The 21,137-nt window shown below is 33.9% G+C and overlaps 1 protein-coding gene across 1 annotated transcript in view; it reads left to right on the forward strand.

Annotated features, from left to right (window-relative positions):
* Nucleotides 1-21,137, forward strand: part of LOC140444956 (transmembrane protein 47) — a 635,087-nt gene that overhangs the window by 31,984 nt on the left and 581,966 nt on the right. The gene's annotated exons all lie outside the window — the stretch shown is intronic.

Here is a 21,137-nt window from a genome sequence, read left to right on the forward strand (position 1 = left end):
CATCAAAGGCAAGAACATTAATCGTATGGCGTCAATATTACAAGAACACTTAAATAAACGAGTAAATTGGTTCCTAAGTACCGGTTATAGTTTTTGCTCTAATAAAACAGAATGTATAATATTTTCAATAAGACATATCTAGGATAAACCAAACCTAATGCTTGAAAACCAAAATCTTACCTATACAAACGAAATAAAACTTGTAGGAGTGATATTTGATCAACAGTTAAATTGGAAAAGTCATAACTAGCAATTAGTTCTTTCATGTGGAAATGTGGAAACTTGTTAAAATACCTAACTCACAAAACTTAAGGGGTGCCGATTGTACACTGCTCTAACACTGCTCATGTTATATAGACCCTTAATTCGTTCAAAAATTGATTACGGATGTGTTGCATAACGTATGGTCCTAAAGTTTTGGGAAAAATTTTAAAAGCATATAACTCTGACCACAATAATCTTATATTTTTATTAAATTATTCAACAATTTAACTTAACTATCCTTATAAATCAAAATTCAAATGACAGACAAGGGACCATTATTTTCGATTTCCCTAATAATTCCCCTGACACGTTGCATCACCCTTTGGACGACCTCGGCGTCAATTTCTCTAATTTTTGTATATATGCGACGTCTTAAGTCTCGACGTCAACTGTTCCTGATTTGTACTTCCCATCCGTTATTATAGACTTTCCGACTTAACATTGCCCAGAACACTTCAATTGGATGAGCCTGAGGTAGGTTGGGAGCATTGCCTGCTTTCGGTACAAAGGTAATGTTGTTAGTTTCGTACCAGTCCCTTGTGATCCTCGCGTAATGACATGAAGCAAGATCTGGCCAAAAGACTATTTGATCATTTGCATGATGTATGTTCACAAACTGAAGCAATTTAGAGAGACATCTTTGAATATAAATATTTGCGTTTAAGGCTTCGCCTCGAACAACACCAATGTAGGGCTGTGAGATAAAGCCAGCCTCAGAAATTGCACACCATACCAAAATTGTGTCCTCAAATTTTTTCTTACTTTTGAATTTTATTTTATCAGGTACATTTTCGTAATCGTTCGTGTAAAACCCATCGTTACCCTTCATCTCAGAGTTGGACAAAGTAAAATATTTTTCATCGTCCATTACGATCAACTTGTTGACGAAATGCACTCGCCTTAACGCGCGGCAACATCTCGGAATTCTCTATTGATCCTCTGTGTATTTTGGAGTTTTCCTTCTTTTAAGGTAGATAATATTGTTACTCGATAGGGTCCTGTATACTGTAGTCTTTCCAACATGAAATCTTCTGGCCAGATTTCGCTGTGAGACCCCAATTTTGTTCTTAGCTGCTTCAATCAGTCTTGCCTCTCTTATATGGTTCAAAATCCGCGGTCGGCCACTTTTACGCAAGTTAACACATGATATCCCTTCTTCATATTCTCTGATTGTGCGATAAATTGTCGATTTGCTTATGTTTTGATCTCGGTAAATATTAACAATATCTCGTTTCGACATTCGCCCAACCATATTATAAACAACTCGACGAATATCAATTTTATAAGACATTTTGCAGAGCACAAACCAAAATATTCTGCTTTGTTTATTAAATGTCAATAACTGATGACATTTCAATTCCATGGCCTTCTTTGTTAAATGCATTTTGCTTCTCAATCAGACCAGGTGACATTTTTCCCAAAACTTTAGGACCATACGTTATGCATCTGCCATCACAACGTTCAAATCTTTGGATACGTTACATAACAACTCCCTAAGGATTATACTTGGAGCGTGCAGAACAACTCCGTTAAATAGCATACAAGTTGAAATAGGTGAACCCACGCTAAAGCTTCGTATGTAGTTATTAACCCTTATTTAAACTTCTAGCATAACTGTAAATAAAAGAATTCCAATTAATTTAACATTTTAGACATATCCATGGCTAATGACTCTTCAAAGTTTAACCTCTTATATTCCCGCAAAATAGAAAGGTGAGAAAGGTAACTAAAAATAAGAGCTATTTAACTTAAATTTACATAACTGATTTTTATACATATTTTGTAGAATATATACATATTTTGTAGAATATTATTTTGAAAATACTGTAATAAGTGTCAGACACTTGTCATGGAGCAGAACTTTTGTCAGACGCTTTAAAGCTCCACTAAAATTAAATGAACTTTACTTACTTTTACATGTCTGATTTTTAAATATGGTGTTAATGGAACTATAATAAAGTTATATTTAATCAGTCAGACAAATTAAAATGACCAAACATCCCTCAAACACAAAAATTAGTTAACCAGAAGTATGAGCGCGAGAGTGCTGTGCGCATGAGCCTCAGAGTAAAAAATTCAAATACATTAAGAATACTTACTGTTTTCGATCCGATTAAATATTTTTGCATCTCTATTTAAAAATCAGACATGTAAAAGTAAGTAAAGTTCATTTAATTTTAGTGGAGCTTTAAAGCGTCTGAAAAAAGTTCTGGTCCATGACAAGTGTCTGACACTTATTACAGTATTTTCCAAATAATATTCTACAAAATATGTATAAAAATCAGTTATGTAAATTTAAGTTAAATAGCTCTTATTTTTAGTTACCTTTCTCACCTGGTACCTGCCCAGGTGTCACTCAGCAAGTTTCATAAATACACAGGTATTCAAAGCACACGAGACGCTACTCAGACTCTAAGGTTTCATCTGTGTGAAAATAAGTTATGTCTGATCGCTCTGGGATCTTACTCTATAGTGAGTACTAGATAAAATACTGACGAAAGTTTATTGATAAAACAGTTGTTGTAGGGAGTTTCAATGTGTTAGTAATTTTTAATTTTCAATCTTCGGCTTCAACTTTAAAAGCTATTTTTAAAATATAAAAACATAATTCCCCCCTAGAGATTGAAAGTACAAAATTTTATTTCAAAATCAGTCCATTTTCCAATCGATGCGATGTAAATGTGAAGTAGATGTAATTCTAAACCGGTCCTGGAACAGGGGTGTTACAAAACCACATAAAGTATGAGACATGGGTTGAAAGCTGTCAAATTTTGGAAATGTATTCCTAAGTGTGTTTGTGTGTGTAGATGAGTGATATATTTGTTTTTCTGATTAGGAGGTACTTGTTTAAAGCGGCGAAGAAAGAAATACGAGCGGGATATTTGATACGTTTACTTGTGAAGTGCCCATAAAATACAGAGTTTATTTAACTCAATGAGGAAAAATACTGGGATAGCAACATTAAACCCGAACCGGTGAGGTGCAATTTCAGTTATATTGAGCGTGATGTGGAGTCCCGCGGACTCCTTTTTAAAAAATAAAAAAAAAAGATTTAGGTATTTGAAAAAATTTCACTGAACTAAGTTACAACTGGATGAAATTTGTTCGCTATAGATATATACCTATTATATAAAAAAGTTATTAAAATACCTTTATTTTACAACAGTACTGAAATTTCTACTTATTATCAAGCTTATAGCTAGGACTCTCACTTACGTTGCACCATAATTTTCGATCCTTATCTAAGCACGTCTTAACTGTCAATTATTGAGTGACGAAAAGAGTCTTAAGATTTTTTTTATGTTCATGTGCTAATTTACATACTTAAGTATATTTTTTTAATGCTCTGTCATATGTTAACAACAAAAAGTCATTAAGTATCTTCTTCTTCAGGTTCCTTCTCCTATCGAAGGTTGGAAATCATCACCGCTATCTTAATTTTATTGGCCGCGCTTCTGAATAATTCTAATGAGCTGCAACCGAACCACTCTCTCAAATTTCTTAGCCAGATTATTTTGCATCGTCCTGGGTTTCTCTTCCCTTGTATCTTCCCTTGCATAATTAACCTAATTAATACGTACTTCTCATTATATGACCCAGATATTGAATCTTTCCAATTTTAACAGTTTTTATGGCTGATTATGGTAGTTGTTGCCCTTTTCTTGCAAAAATGCAACAAACATTAAACACTAGCCAAGCTGTAATTGGAAATGTTACTGGTTTTTCGAGTGCAAGTATTCTGCTTATCGAGTTTCTTATATCTAAGCTAATTCTAAGATTTTCAAATCGTTTCCTCAAAAAAACGTTCTGTCAGACTTTTTGCTAGTACCTTCATTAATTTGATTCGGGATGTATTTTCACTATTTTTAAAACAATTAGACATGACAAATTCATCGACACAACCGATGTCTAATATTTGATAAAAAAAAATAGCCATTGGCCAACATTGAGTTCACCTTGATGGGCTGTAAATGCTGCATGTCTCATCTAGTACATCAACGCCTCCTTTTATTGAATTATTATAAATTGATATTGTACCGAACTTGCTTATTTCGACGTAGCCCATACAACGGTTGCATCTCGAGACGATAATCTGCCTTCGAGAACCTTCCGGATGTATCGACCGGGATAGAATCGAAGCTTTATTACAAGTGAATAGAGGTGGACTATTCCAGAATATTCTAGTTACGAACAAATCGATAAACGTCTGGAAAATCCTACGGAAAGTGGTTCGTATGCCGAAGAGACGCGAATCCAGATGTTGGAATGGTGGCAACGTTGGTCACATTCTCCGTAAATTGCAAGAAAATAATACAATAGTCAGAAAGCTAAAACAGATCGAACACTGGGCTGGAAAAAGTCATTCAAATGCTGATGCTCAGTCAAGACGGCCATGCAGTGCTAATTGTAATACCTGTCTTAAATTAGAAGAACGACTTTGCCCCGTGAGACGAACAACCGTCATTAATGACCAATAGCGGCCTCAACAGCTACAAAACGCCCAAGCAGATAATCCATGTGTAAAAAATTATTGGATTTTATTGCGTCGAAGTGAAAGACCTTCTTGGCAAGACATTAGTGCATGTAGTCCAGAAGTCAAGTGTTACTGGAGCCAATGGAATTGCCCAGTGCTAAAAGATGATCTTCTGTATAGAACCTTTGAGAACGATGATGGTACAGAATCTAAGCTTCAGTTGATTGTACCTAAAAGTAAAGTGTCAGAAGTATTGCGTCAGTTGCATGACGGTGCATCAGGTGGACACTTTGGTATCACGAAGACTCTGCAAAAGGTTTGAGAACGGTTCTATGAGGTGAACTGTAAAGATGGTGTAAGATTGCAACCAGTAATGGTCCAGTTGGTAAAAAGAGGGCACCCATGAAACAGTACAATGTTGGTAGTCCTATGGAAAGAGTAGCAATCGACATTGCAGGTCCACTTCCAGAGACGAATGATGGAAATAAATATATCCTGGTAGCCATGGATTATTTTACGAAATAATCAAATCAAGAAGCTGCTACCGTTGCAAAAGTACTTGTTAAAGAATTCTTTATCGGATTTGGTGTTCCCTTGGAGATCCACTCCGACCAAGGGCGAAACTTCGAGTCAACCCTTTTCCAAAAAGGTTGTAAATTGATTATTGCCAATAAGACCAGAACGAGACCGCTGCATCCTCAATCAGATGGAATGGTCGAGAGGATGAACCGAACGATGGGTAAACACCTGTCCAAAGTTGTATCAAAACATCAAAGAGATTGGGAGCACATTCATTTATTCCTAATGGCCTACCACTCGGCCGTAAATGAAACTACAAGCCAGACTCCAACCTACCTGATTTTAGGTCCTGAAGTTAGTTTGCCCTGCAACCTAGAGTTTGGCTGCAGACCTTCCGACATGTTGCAAGCAAGCGAAGATTATGGCGACCGCCTTACGTTAAGAACGAACAACATTCATGAACTTGCCCGACAACACATCCAGTTTTCCAGTGACAGAATGAAAGATCAATATGATTCTCGATGCAAGAATGAAAACTATGAAGTAGGTGATCTTGTTTGGCTTTATAATCCACAACGTCGTCGAGGTTTGTCTCCTAAAGTACAAAGACAATGGGAAGGTCCGTATGAAATTAAAAAGAGAATAAATGACGCAATATACCGAATTAAGAAGTTGCCGAAAGGTAAACCAAAAGTAGTTCACAAAAATCGTCTTGCACCTTATGCTGGCTCAAATGAAACAGAAGAAGCAAGAACCCTTCAACATGAGATCAAAGATGACCGGCGACCAAGCTTTAATGAATTTATGTCAAATTATGCAGAGAGAAAGAGTGCTAGATTCAGAGTGCTAGCGTGACCACAGCAGTGTAGCACGATCTTTTTACTGTTCCGCATAACGTCTCTCTAGTCCACTGTATTGTCCAAGATCTTGAGATGACTATAGAAATCTCGTCCGTATTTTATAACAAGTTCGGTCGTTTGGACAAGTTAAAAAATCAGCAGCCTAAAGTTGGAAGAGTACTGAGATTAGAAGATGGTGAATTCCTCGATCTTTGCTGTACATGGTAACCAGGAAGTCGTATACATACAGGGCAAGCTGCGAGGATATATGGCGTGCTCTAACTAATTTAAAGAAAATCGTCTGCAATTATGACATCAATAATTTGGCCTTACCCAAGATAGGCCATGCACTAGATAATCTGGATTGGAAGATTGTCAGAAGCATGCTTGAAGTGATCTTCCGAGAAACCGACGTACGAATTACTGTGTGTTGCATGAATCCTAAGGGATCGTGTCCTTCAAAGACAGTAGACTATTATTTCTTTCTGAGGTGTTCATGCATAGCTGGACAGTCCTGTAGATTCCGCCATCCCGGGCCTACATATAGAGTTGCTGATCGGGACTCTCAGCTCTAAGAGGGCAGCAGTGTACCGAACTTGCTTATTTCGACGTAGCCCATATAACAGTTGCATCTCGGGACGATGATCTGCCTTCGAGAACCTTCCGGATCTATCGACCGGGATGGAATCGAAGCGTTAATGCAAGTGAATAGAGGTGGACTATTCCAGAATATTCTAGTACATAATAACTTGTGTATATAAGCAGGGCTTTTATGAGTTAAAGCTAGTTGTTAAGATACTATCCTACTGAACCGCTCTTTTAATTTAAAAACGGTACAGGTAAGGGTCACGATCCGTGGACATATAGGCCGTATATGACCACAAAGCTAGAGGGAAATACCTTTTTAAAGAAATGCAAATAAATGTTACTAAAACTAAGAATCTGCAAATAAAATGTTAGTTAGTCTTAGAACTAAGAATCTGTAAGAGAAAGTTATTAGTTATCACACCTAAGACTAATTAATGCAAAAAAGTAAAATTGAAAAAAAAGTGAAAAGTGAAGTCCCAAAAATTTCGGAAAGCAAGTGTAATTTCTAAATATCTGATTTCGTCCAAAATGCGATAGAAGTGTTTGTCGTAGTGTCTTCGGGACGAATCAACAACCACATGTAACAAAATATCCATATATATATATATATATATATATATATATATATATATATATATATATATACATATATATATATATAAATATATATATATATATTATATATATATATATATATATATATATATATATATATATATATATATATATATATATAGTATACAAAGCGAGTTATCGGCAATTTTCGACTATCGAAAATTTACTAAGTCGATGAGACCTGAAATGTAGAAAAATACTAGAAAAAGTTATTTTTATAGCCAAAATATTTCAAAGTCCCTAAAAGAGAAAAATATTAGTAATATTTCAAAGTCCCTGAAAGAGAGTAAATATTATAAAAATATCCTAAGTCGCTGAAAGAAATAAAATACATATTATAAAATTCGTCTAAGTTCCGCTCAGGAACTTAGACGGTTAGAGTATCTGAAAGAGAAATAATCTTTATAAAATTCTCCAAAGTCGAAAAGATACAAAATTAATAAATAGGTGAAATTATCTGAAAGAGAAATTAAAAATAACAATAATTTGCCAAGTTAAAATTCCCTGAAATATCAAATAAATCAACCAAGAACCTACTCTGAGTTCTTTTAAGAACTAAGAAAAATCCTGAAAGAAATAATTCAAATTCCCTAAGTTATTAATTCTGAAATAAATATCAAAAAATCGTATTATAAATATCAAAAAAGTCAAAAAGACGATTTAATTCGAACTAAAGTTCGATTAAAGTCAGACTAAGTCTCGCTAGAGAACTTAGGAAAAATCCTGAAATAAAAAGGATAGCGGTTAGGTGTAAATAAAAGCAGAGTTTCTAGGAACTTAATCAACCAGAAGGTCTCTATTGCCAAGAAGGCTGATTCTGCGGACCCTGTCCTGACCAGAACGAATTGTTGGCCATCGTGCACCTATATTTATACGAAAGGTCAACTGCTCCATGGCGCTGTGCCATTGGAGCTTGCACGATAGCCAATGCTCAATTTTGGGAAATACCATAGGCTGCAATATGTTGCCATTTGACCAATGGTAAATCCGGAATTGAGCTGCAATTTCGGGCAATACCATTGGCTGCAATTAAGGTTGCAATTTGATGAATCGTAAAGCCCGAATTTTGCTATTGGCGACAATAGGTAAGGCCTCTGGACTGTAACTTTTTCACTATCTGAAGAAAAGAAAACCAATTATACGCAGTAATGTTCCTATTACTACCAAATAGAGATTTTGTTAGACGAATTACCGATTGTGTGGGTTTGATAATTTTTTTTTCTGAATTTGAAGGACCAATTCCATCCGAACCTTTTCCATTATAATATATATATAGCCATTATAGGCAAATTGTGTCTTAGCATCTGTTTTCAACATCAGTTTCATGCCATATTTTCGTGGCTTATTTGGTATGTACATCCGGAACTTGCACCAGCCGCTAAACCCGATTAATATCTCATCTTGACAATTTTCAAAGACATTTCAAAAATGTCATTCATATGAGCCGCTGCCGCTGGTGTTTCTTTTAGTCTTTCTTTCCTAGATGTGGCATCATCAAACCTCAAGCAATTTATCAAAATACTAAATCGTTTTCCGCTCATAACAGTCCTAAAAATCTCTCTTCCGGTTCCATCCAGTAAACATGGCGTCAATATCTTCATCATTAGATTTATAGATCGCAGTATATATTAGTAGGCTCATCAAAGCTCGTATTTCAGTACTATCTGTATCTTCACTATAGTATTTATCATAGCTTCAGAGATAAGAAGGTTCCATATATCTTCTGGAGTGGCTTCATCTCCTAGAGTACGAGCAGAACCGTTTTATCCTGGTAGGGTTATGACTATATTAAGTTGTTGAGTTCGCATATTCTTTACAGGTTCATTTACCGCCCACTTTTGTTGATCTTCTCCATAATAATACTTTTTTCCAATTTCATCCTCATTCTCTTGTTCTAATTCTTCATCAATATTTTCATCATTTTAAAAAGATTGTTCATATCAGACAAGTCAGATTCTTACTCATTATACCATCTTAAAACAGTACTTTCAAAATTATTGTTTAATGAATTAATTTTTTTTGATGTACTAGGGACCAAATGAATCTAAAAATAACAGGTTTTACACAAAGATCTTTAATTTTATCAAATTACAAAACTTACCTTAACGGTGAGGTGGAGTCACCGAGACTCTGATTCCTAATTTGAAAGTGGTCACAGTATCGTAGCTGAATACCTACTGAATACCAATAACTACCAATAGTGACTTTAAGGTACATGAGCGCGCGCAAGATTCAAAGTCATCGGAAAACAGTTACCACAACTTCCTAAGTAAATAAGTGTGTCAGTGCAGCGAGGGACTGTTGAAAAATGAAATATTTTTTGTGGAATTAGCTTTTTGTTTGTTAGACTATGTAGTTATCGAATAATCCTCCCACGTATATTACTGAGAAGAATGTAATAATGAAAAAGTAAATATTGTAGAAAATATATTAAAATCAATACATCCGCTGGGTAAAACCCGAACGATATAATAAAACAACACCCCTAACAAGCTAATCACACTAAATTCCAAGATATCTCAACTTCCATTACAGTTTCTTGAAGAGATGGACACTCCACCTACTTTATACATTTGCGAAAGGTCTGCGAACGTTCCCTCTTGACTGCTCTAAGTAGTATTCAGAACAATGCTCATTTTTATCGTAATTAGATTCTTTCCATCCCATTCTCTCTCTGCTTTCAGCGTAAAGGGCATAATAGCCGGAAGGAAGGTAGATAGAGAAATTAGGTTAGGAACTTCGCTAACATTTTAAGTTTTTAAGGAAATTCCATTGATACTGAAGTGTTTTCGGCAATAAACTCCGTAATTCTCTTTCGAGAAGAAAATTGGTCTGAGGGGAAGTTTTTAAGTACTATCAAACTCAAATGACATTATTGAATTATATTGTTTGGAATTTTACTAATAACCCTTTTGGGGACGGAATTTGGTTATAAATTCGCTGATTTTATCTTAATTTTTATCGCAAGAGTTTTTGATTTATTGCTTATGGAATGTGGTGGTAATTGCCCATTTCCCTTAAAATTTTTGAGTTGTAATGGAACATTATCAATGGGAAATTAAAGAACAGGTTGATATGAAATAATTTTAGATAATTTAAAAATTATCAGACTTAAAAACAAACATGACTTATCCATATTTCATAAACCTACCCATACTAACACAACTATACACAATTCATCATCTTATCCCACACAACATAAACTGGCAGCCTATCATAGTATGTTACATAGATTAACAGAAATTCCGATTAGACTAGGCGGGATCTGTAGAAATTCAGACATATCGGCATTGTATATGGGCCACTCACATTGCGATTTTACATTGAATAAAATTCGCTACTTGTGCTTTAATAAACTTTGCAAAAATAAAAATTTTCAATTGTCCATGCTGCCACCAACACAATCTGCAGCTGAGCAACACTCGCTTCGTGTATATTTCCAAGTACAGCAGTGGCTTGGAAATAACCTGAATGCTACTGAGTGGGAGTGGGAATTAACTTAAAATGGTCTTGAGCCAATACAAACTGAGCAGGTATTACTACCTGACTCACTGATTATTCAGAAATATTAGTTGCAAATGTAAAAAACTTTGTTCAAAAATGGATTCCTTAGATTTTCTAGAGGCACAAGATAAAGCTACAGATGAAGGAGAAGAAACATTAAATTTATAGATTGAGGATGAAGATATTGAAATAGAAAATGAAGGTTTTGAGGAAGAAATAAGACCTGAAGATTCTTGTCCTTCCAAGAAAAGAAAGACTTAAAAAAAATTATTGAAGATTGAGTCAAAATAAAGTTTATTTATGAAAAAAAAAAGATTTTTTTTTCGTTCCCCTTTGTTTTAACAATTTAAATTATTTATTAACAATTTATAAATACATATTTGTTTACTAAAAGTAACAATTTACTTCAATGTATAAATTGCAATCTCAAAAAAAATGCATGAAGAAAAAATGCAATTACTTGTTTAACATACAATTGTTTATTGTAAATTTCCCAATTTGCAATTAAAAATGGTATTTGAAAATATGATATTTGAAATCCTTGTCGTCTGAGACATCAATTAAAAAAAAAGAGCAAAATTGGTTAACAAGAAGGCGAGGTAATGCAATTTTTAGCGCGCTATGATTTTGAACTCGCCGATTCACATTTCGAGTGAATGTCCCCCACCACCACCTCTCATGCATTCCAAGCGACATTTTACGCGAAAACGGTTTTTTATTTGTCTTTTTTATGGATGTTGCCATGAAGCGCATTACGTAAAACTTTTCATATAAACAGTACTTGACAAGGCGAGGGTACTTGTTTAAAAACGAGCCCTCTATCACTTATGGTTACACGGCAAATGTATGCCAACTTTGACCTTCAATATCTCGGCAACCAGTAAGCCGAATGTATCTTTTTTTTTTAAAGGAGCGTCTTTTAATATTCTTTAAGTGTATAAATTTTGAAATTAATATGTTTAAAGCTCGTAAAGTTATTCAATTTGTTTATAAGCCTAATATATATATAAAAAATGTTTAAAATTTTAAAAAAATTTCTAGGCTCTCCTAGTGAACCGATTTGAAAGTTTGTGTCTTTCTTAATATGTAAAAAAAATTGCAACTATCTGAGAGGCTCATTTAGGGCCTACTATAAATTTGAAAATTTGCGATTTTTTTTCCAGTAGGCTGGATTGCAAAATTATTATGCAAAACCTATCCGACCGATCTTAACAAAATTTAGCACACGTTTTAAACATATTAAGAAGTTTTTCTAGACGGAATATGGAGCTTGTAAGTCAAGTTTAGAAAGTCGAAAACATTTAAAGGATTAACTTCATTTTTTTGTACTTTTTTTTCCCATTATTGCTATTTTTTCAACAATAAACATTAAATTTTCAATTTCTAGCTAACGAAATACAGTAGACTCCCTCTATAACGAGAACTGAAATGGCAGACTAATTACCTCGTTATAGGCGGATCTCGTTATATCCAACAACAATAATATTGTGCATACATATGAATATGTAGTTTTCTAAAACATTAACTTTCTATAGTGAAGCCATTCGGAGCAATATAAGATGCTAATAAATATTGTTTGAATGGCGTTTTTAAAACAAAGTTGTTTACTTTTATTGTCAATGAAATGCATTAAGACAACAAATAGTTGTTTACTTTTACTGTCAATGATATACGTTAAAACAAAAAATCTGTATTCTGTAAATATGTATAAAGCGTATAAAGTTATTTTGTCATTTTTGACTGCTTTAAATTGTCCAGTATTCTATCTATCATATTTTCTAAAGATGTGAAACAGTTTTATGCTTCTTCATTTGCGTTTTGTCTTGGATAAAGTTTCTGACAACCTTTAAAACACTTTCCACATCTTGTCTATTAGGACCCATATTATTAGGTATGAATGGTCAACCCAATACAATGACACTTGTGAATCATAAATTTTACATTTCCGACTAAGAATCATAAATTGTAAGAAGTTTATTGCGGGCGGCCCGCAGTTAAAAAGGGTATTTATTTATAGCTACGGCCGGGCCAAAACGTAAAAAACAGGTTTTTCAATCTTATTTTCTCTCGTTATAAGCAAATTTACCTCGCTATAAAGGGTTATAGTTCAATAGAAATTTCACGGGACATCTAATGTACCTCGTTATAAGCGAAACCTCGTAATAACCGTGTTCGTTATAAAGGGAGTATACTGTATTATGTAAACTTGAATAACGAAACTTTTTACTTCGTATAATTTTTTCTCTAGGATCAATATTTTCCGAATTATAAACGAAAATAGGAGCAAAAAAATGGGAAATTTTCAATTGTTTTCAGATTTTGTTAAATAAAAAATTTAGAACAGGGTTTGCGACTGGCGCATATCGTGATTATCGATATTGGGCACATCCTGAAGGGATTCCAGCAAAAAAATAGCTTCCTATGGAAAATGTCCAATCCAAAAGAGATCCCGCCTAGACTAGATGTCAAAATACAATTTTGAGAGAGAATTAAATATCATTAAGCAAATAGCAGTAAATCATGGATACAACGAACAAACAATTAATAAAATTTTGAAATCGAAAACTACACAAGAAAACTTTGAAATTAGTATTTTCACCACTAAAGAAAAAAACCCAGTACCTTCTGCTCTATTACATATACAGGCAAAACATCAACAAAAATAGTCAAACACATAAAAAAGAAAGGAATAACACCAGCTTTCAGAACAAACCACAACTTGGGCATATATATTAAAAACAACAAGAGCCAAAATAAACAGCATTTACACAGTGGTGTATACAAACACAATGTGGTGGCGACTGCCCAAAAACTTACATCGGTCAAACTGGTAGAAATTGTAATAAACGAATAGCAGAACATAAAAGGGCTTTCAATAATAGAAAAACAGATTCTATATACGCACTTCACCTTTTAGATCATAATCATTCTTTTAATGACGAGTTTCAAATTCTTCACATTCAAAATAAAGGCCTTAAGCTATCTTTGTTAGAATCTATGGAAATTAACAAATTAAAAAACACAGATATAATTCTGAATGACCAACTTGAGACAAAAAGTTCTCCCCTCCGTAATATATTTCATTAAAGACTATAAAGTGTAAACGCATGCCAGAAATAGATCTCTTGAGAAAGGCACTAGTGATAAGATTTTATAATAAATTTTGTGGAAATTTGTGAAAGTGTTTTATTGTTACATAAAATAAAAATAGATGCAGAAAATACAGTAGCACAAAATTACACAATGATTTTACAGTCTGTACTGCGTAACATATGTTGCATGCACAACCAATTTTTGCAAAACTTAGAGAAATGTCTTGTTTTTCGTTTTTTGCAATACCTACAGTGTCCTCTTTTATTGGGATGGGGATCTGATAGTGTTTTAGAGTTGCCGTATTTGACAACTGCAAACTGAATACACGAATGTAAACCTGACGTCGAGGCCATACGTTCATACGGCCAAATAGAACTCATGTTCAAAAACTTATGGCCAAAAAGAAAAAAACGATGCAAAACGTGTTTTCTTGGAAATGTGTTTCATAAAATCTAGTACATCTTGCATAAATAAAAAGTCTGGCACAGATAAATTGATTAACATTTATTGTTATTTACTGGAAAACATCAAAAATAAAATAAATATTTACCTCTACATATTCTTGTATGCATAACTGGTTGCATATCATTAAGACAGGTTTAATAATTAAAAATTAAAACTACCCAATATGGGCCTCTTGTTTCTTGAAAATAAATACAATATTAAGAACAACTAATTACATTTTAATTACATTGTTTTTTCTTTCTGTTCTCTATATATCAGAGTTAAAACACACTATCAAAAGCTGTCATGAAATAAACTAAGTTTTACTATCCTGACCAAAATTTTTAGAATTTATTGTCCATATTGACTGAACAATTACTGGGCTTGGAGACAGCGTAAGCAAATTTATTAAAATGTTTGCGAACGGCTACTAGTGTTTTGGTTGGAGAGCTGAGTCGTGGATAAAGATTTGAGGAGGGCTGGGAGGACTACTACACAAAAAAGAAATGAAAAAATACTTACAGAGATGTCCTGGGCAATACTACACAAGAAGATTCCTAAACTATTTGAAATATGACGCCGTTTAAAAGAATCCTCTTGGTAATTATTAGAAAGAAGGTTTTTCTTTCCTAAAAAATTTTAAAAGTGAATATCTTTTTAAAAGAAATTGTTTTAGCTCCTGGTTAAAGAGAACATTACATATTTATTTTTATTTCATATAAACAGTTACTACAAATAAAAATATCTAAATTTATCAACAAATCTCACATTGAATTGGACCTTCTAACAAAACAGAATTAAAATTATGTTTATCAACAAATAGTACATTGAACTTTCTAACAAAACAGACTTTAAAAATATGGTTATGTACCAAATGACAGAAAAGGTCACACTATCAAGATAATCCTTTACAATTTGATTTCCTAATTTTACATATCCAAAAGGTCCTCTCAAAATAAAGTTGTGTTCTGCAATACAAATTCATGTTAATAAAATTATGTTACGCTATAAACACCCTTTGCAAATTCTACTTCTACCTCCTACAATATCGCTTTACATAAGAAAACGACCCCTTGACATGGTGAACATGCAAAACACGATTTCCTTATGATCGCCGTTCGTGGCCGCTTGCACCTGTTCACTTATCGTTGTAGCACAAAGACCAAGTTTGTCTCCCCTTTCTGAAGTATTATAGAATCACCCCTTACGGCAATTACACGCTTTTTTGCCTTTTATGTACTCCTTAGAAAGTGATTGCGTTACCTGACGTGTAACAGGACTCGATAATGGAGATGAATGTTGATCGCTGCAGTGAGTTATGGTACTTAGTTTTAATTTGATTGAGAAGATATTATCTTCGTTGAAAGCTTTTGAAACACGACAACAATAAAAAAGAAAGGACTAATTTAGTAACAAAAGATGAGAGAACATTTCCTGAGTAAATTGGATCCTTCGTTATATAACGTTTTTCTTAATTTTTAATACACATTGTCAGTTATTTACGAAATAATTGTCGTTCATAGAAGTAAAAAAATAATCTCCAACTAGGAAATTTTTAATGAACTAGGTGGTCCGGTAACTAATCTCCTTTGAAATGAAAAACATTTTTTCTCAGAAAATTATTTTATTTTATTCGGTATAGTCTCCTTTAGCTCAATACAACGAATTATCTCAAAATTATCTCATTGTTAGAGCTAAATTTTTTATTTACGAGCCATTTCTCAAGATTGGAAACACATAATAATCAGAGAGATCAAATCAAGAGAAAAAGCCGGATGAGAAAGCAATTCGAAGTCATAAATTTACCCAACTCATGAAGTGTTTCCATTGTCATAAAGCTTTTGTGAGCCTGTGCCGTGTCTTGGAGAAACAACTTTTTTTAGTTAGTTCGTTTTAGTTAATTGAGGCCGTTACTCACATGCTTCAGAGTTCATGGTTAAGTGGGTCAAATAATGCAAAAACATACTGGCTATTAATAGTTTTACCTTTTTCAAGATAGTTAATAAAAATTATGCCTTTGTAGTCACAAAATACAGTGACCATAACCGTTCCAACCGATTGAACCACTCTTTGTCGTTTCGGAACACCTTTCCGGATTAAGTCTGCTGCTGGGCGTTCATTTTGTTCTCTGGTGTATAGGAGTGGATCCAGGTTTCATCCAAGGTTACCAATCGACGACAAAAGTCTTACAGATTGCGCTTCATGAGGTCCAAACACTGCTGAGAAATGGTCACACGATCATGTTTTTGGTCAATGGTCAGCTGCAATCAAAGTTAGGATAGCCATGCTGATGGCCAAAGAAGGTCAGCAAACGCGGCACACATTACATAACATTGTCATAAAATGTGTCAAAAAATAATTTAAAATTTTAAATCAAAACATTACAACATAAAAGGGTATTTTTACAAATACAACACAAAACATCTAAAGACAACCAAAAACTACAACTTTATGTCAAAGGAAACTCAGGGAAGAAGTAGAGTAGATGAATTCTTCTTCTCTTTTGTTGAAAATTTTGCAATCTTCTGTCAGCATCTCGATGTCATATATAACAAGGTTATGTTTATATTTACACCTCATGCAATAACATGGAAACCACCAGTTGAAACAACTTTAAAAAAATTAAAACATACAATCAGCTGGGAAATGAAATCTGTACTCAAGTGCAGGTAAGATATGATATGTTATGATAAGTTGCCTCCATATTCCAGTCTGTTATGTCTTGTTGTCAAGTCTTGTTGAAGCAAAAATGAGTAAATACAACTCAAGTTTTCCACATCTTTCTTACAGTTCATAGAAGAGCTACAGTTATGGATGTAGCACATTTCTATGAAATTTCTCTTGAATTGGTTGTCAACCTTTTTTAGTACTTCCACATTGTCATAGTTGTCAATATGTCCAGTATTCTTAATATGTTGGCTAATAGCTGTACTTGTAGGCTTCCTCACAACATCACTCTTGTGCAAAGCTATTCTTTTTGATAGTTTCTGGCTGGTTTGACCGACATACACTTCCGAACAGGACCCACATGGAATAGAATACACTACATTGAAGTTATCCAGTTTTTTACCTCTTTCTGTCAGGTGAGTGAAGTATGCCCCTAATCTTTTGTACACTGAATTTGCTATCACTATGTTAGACTGTCTGAAAAGGTTTGTGATCTGTGGTGATAAACCCCTGATCTAAGGCAATCTCCCATAGAAAAGTTAATATTGTTCTGAAGCTATTTTCTTGTGGCATTTTAAAGTAATTACTATTTAAATGGGAATAAGCCACAATTAAAAGTTAAAGTACGTTTATTGACGTTTCAATTTCCACTTCGGAAATCGTTCTCAAAATACCAATATTTACACCATGTATGTTTGAGTCGAATGCCTTTTCATAATCAACGAAGCCAATATATAAGTTCAAGTGATATTCATTGGCCTTCTCTATTAGAGTTCTGACTGTAAGAAGATGATCCGCTGTACTGTAACCTTTTCGGAATCCTGCCTGCTCTACCGGTTGATAGCTAACGAGCTTCGACATTAACCTGTTAGTTATTACTCTCATAAACAGTTTGTACATTTGGGACAGCTGGGAGATTGGCCTATAGTTCTTGAGATCTCCCCTGTCTCCCTTTTTGAAGAGAAGTATTGTCAAACTTTCATTCCAATCATCTGGGACTCCTCCTCTGTGAAGACATTCGTTGAAAAGTTTTTTCAATTCTTCGAGAATAATTTCATTCCCCTCCTTCGACATTTCTACAAGTATTCCATGTGGACCCGGAGCCTTATTGTTCTTTAGTTGTGCTATAGCTTGTTTTATTTCGAAGGATTCTATGTTAGGGAGTATTTCTGAGTTGACATTCGTTATCTTTCTCTTAAGGTCTTCCTTTGCAGTGTTATCTGGGTTCTTGTTTGAGGAATATAAATCACGGTAAAATGTCTGAGTAACTTTTAGGATTTCGTTCTTTTCTCTTATTTCTTTTCCATCTTTATCTTTCAATGAGATTATTATAGGCTTTCCTAAGTTTGATCTTAAGCATTTCAGGTCTCGGTTCTTTTCTATTATTTTTTCTACCTTGTTTTCATTATAGATCCTTAAATCTTCCTTTACTCCCTTCTTTATTTGTTTATTCAATTCTTTGAAACCATTGGTGTTTCGCTTTCCTTCGCTTAGAAATGTGCGTCTCTTTTCCATCAACCGTTTTGTTCCTTCACTTATTCGGTTTTCTTTATTTTTCGTTTTCTTTGCAACAGTCAGTCCTGCTTTCAAGAGCTTTCGTTGCATTTCTTTATTAATTCTGTTCATGTCGGAATATTCTTGTTGATAATGTTCTACAAATTCTTTTTTTAAGACTTCTCTGTACTCATCTCCCTTCTGTCGTATTTTAGTTTGATCTATCTCATTACAATAATTATGTGGCCTGTTTCTACTGGTTTTCGTCTGTTTAATAAGAATCCTTACTCTCAAAAGGCGATGATCGCTGCCAGTTTTGAGTCGATTGAGAGCAGTTATATCTTCAAAAATGTTTTTGTTCCCACACAAAAAGTAATCTATCTCGTTTTTTGTCTTTTTATCGGGAGATATCCACGTCCATTTTCGGTTTGCTGGTTTCTTGAAGTGTGTGTTAATGGCATATAAATTTTGTTGTTCTAAGAAGTTATATAATTTTTCTCCTCTTTCATTTCGTGTGCCATAACCATGCATCTCTATTTTGGTTTCAGTATTTTCTTCTTTTTTACCTAATTTTGCGTTGAAATCTCCCATAATGATGGTATATTTTGTATCATTTTCTTTTAATGCATTTATCAAATCTTCGTAGAACATTTCAACTGCCTCTTCCTGATGTCTTGTTGTGGGAGCATACACTTGTATAACCTTCACCTTGGTTTTATTATCTAGGTCTATTATAATATAAGCTACTCTATCAGAAACACTTTTATATGTAGAAATGTATTGTGTGAGATACTTTTTGACAAGAAATCCTACTCCACCATATGTTTCGTCTATTTTCCCTGTATAGTATAAGCGATTTCCAGAGTTTAAATGGATGCATTGTTCGCCTCTTCTTTTCACTTCTGACAGTGCTACAATATCCCACTTTATCTTGGATAGTTCTTCTTCTAATTCGTAGACCTTTTCATTTTTAGCCATAGATTGGATGTTGTATGTGGCTAGTAGTAACTGTTTTTGTTTGTTCGTATCTATTTAGGCGCGTTTTGTTGAGCTTGTGCCTCCCCCAGAATCCGTGAGGCTGACCGGTTTTCCGGTGTGGGATTCTGAGCTGCTAGCTCTACCCACCTGGGGTATCGTCCCATTTTGTTTCAAGTTCGACATATTGTGTTTTGAGGGGTATAATGGCATTAAAACACCACGCTTGCCGGACGGGTTGGTGAGTGTTCGCAGTATCACAGCCGGTTAAATCAGTATTTGATTTTCGCCTGCGACTTTGTGGTACCGCACCCGTCAGGAATTGTATTCCTTAGCCATGGGCCACTAATTACACAGCTGCTGACCTGTGTCATGTCCTCCGTTGATCCGCGGGTACTTATTGGCGAAGCCTTATTCATACCTGTCCTGCATATATACAGGAACTTTCCCTATCAGCCATTGGGACGCGCCGTGTCGGGGTTGATGACTTCCCCGCCCAGTCTGTCTTGCACAAAGTACTGAAGGACCCCTACTCAGTTCAGCGTCCCTCCTCTACACAAGCTAAGACCGGCACGGGTTGAGTGTCATAGCTTTATATAAATAATCTCAACGACTAGTAAGTTGCACTGACAATTTGTGATATATTGTAAATATTTACACATTCTTCTAATTACAGTGTTTTGAGGAAGGAATAAAATAATTCCGAAAGCTAGACCAAAAGTCGAAAGAGTGTTTCTGTAACATCCCGGCCAAACTTTCTGACTGCAGCCCTAATAAACTGTGTTGTTTGTTTATATGGACAGTCAATAATATAGAATTAGAAATATATATATATATATATATATATATATATATATATATATATATATATATATATATATATATATATATATATATATATGTATACATACAAAATGAACTGAGCTGCGGTATTTTATTGAAAGTTTTCTGGATCATGCAGCAGTAACAAAACAAATCTGAAAATAGAAAATTTCATTACATAGTAAACTTTTTTTGCAAATACAATTTTTTCCAATAGCTTTTGATGGTTTCGCTATTGCGTCCAGTATTATTTTGTGGTATATTTTTAATTGAGTCAATGAAACCAAGCGGACATTTCGATATGAAAATATCGAACACGGTCTCGTTGGCGCAAACAAAAACGCAGATTGAATGTATGGTTTTAATTCTACCGTATATTCGTTCATTCTTTAATTTGTTTAATTCTATTGTATGGATGTTAGTTAGAAGTTGAGTTTTCCCCAACAGTTTTTTTTTCATACATTTTTTAATCTATTGGTCTTGTCTGGGAATTTACCTCTTTAATTAATCTTTAATCTTTTAATCTTTAATTACGAGTAATACATAATCATAATTAACCACAATAATTATTGAAGTGGAACTACTTTATATGATGTTATAAAGTTATTTTCAATTTTAAAGAACTAAACAAACTTTTTTTTTATTTTTCTGAACTTAAATATAAAAAAAATATAATAAAAAAATTTAAACTACTAGTTGATTTGAAAATTTTTTTACACAATTTGTTACTAATATAATGAACTAGAAACTAGTGTAGTTCAGCTTTTTCTAAAAAAACCAAAAACAAAATTTCAAATATGATTAGATATTTACCAGATGTCAAAAATAATAAGGCTAGC

Source organism: Diabrotica undecimpunctata, chromosome 7, assembly GCF_040954645.1.
Source record: "Diabrotica undecimpunctata isolate CICGRU chromosome 7, icDiaUnde3, whole genome shotgun sequence".
Taxonomy (NCBI): domain Eukaryota; kingdom Metazoa; phylum Arthropoda; class Insecta; order Coleoptera; family Chrysomelidae; genus Diabrotica; species Diabrotica undecimpunctata.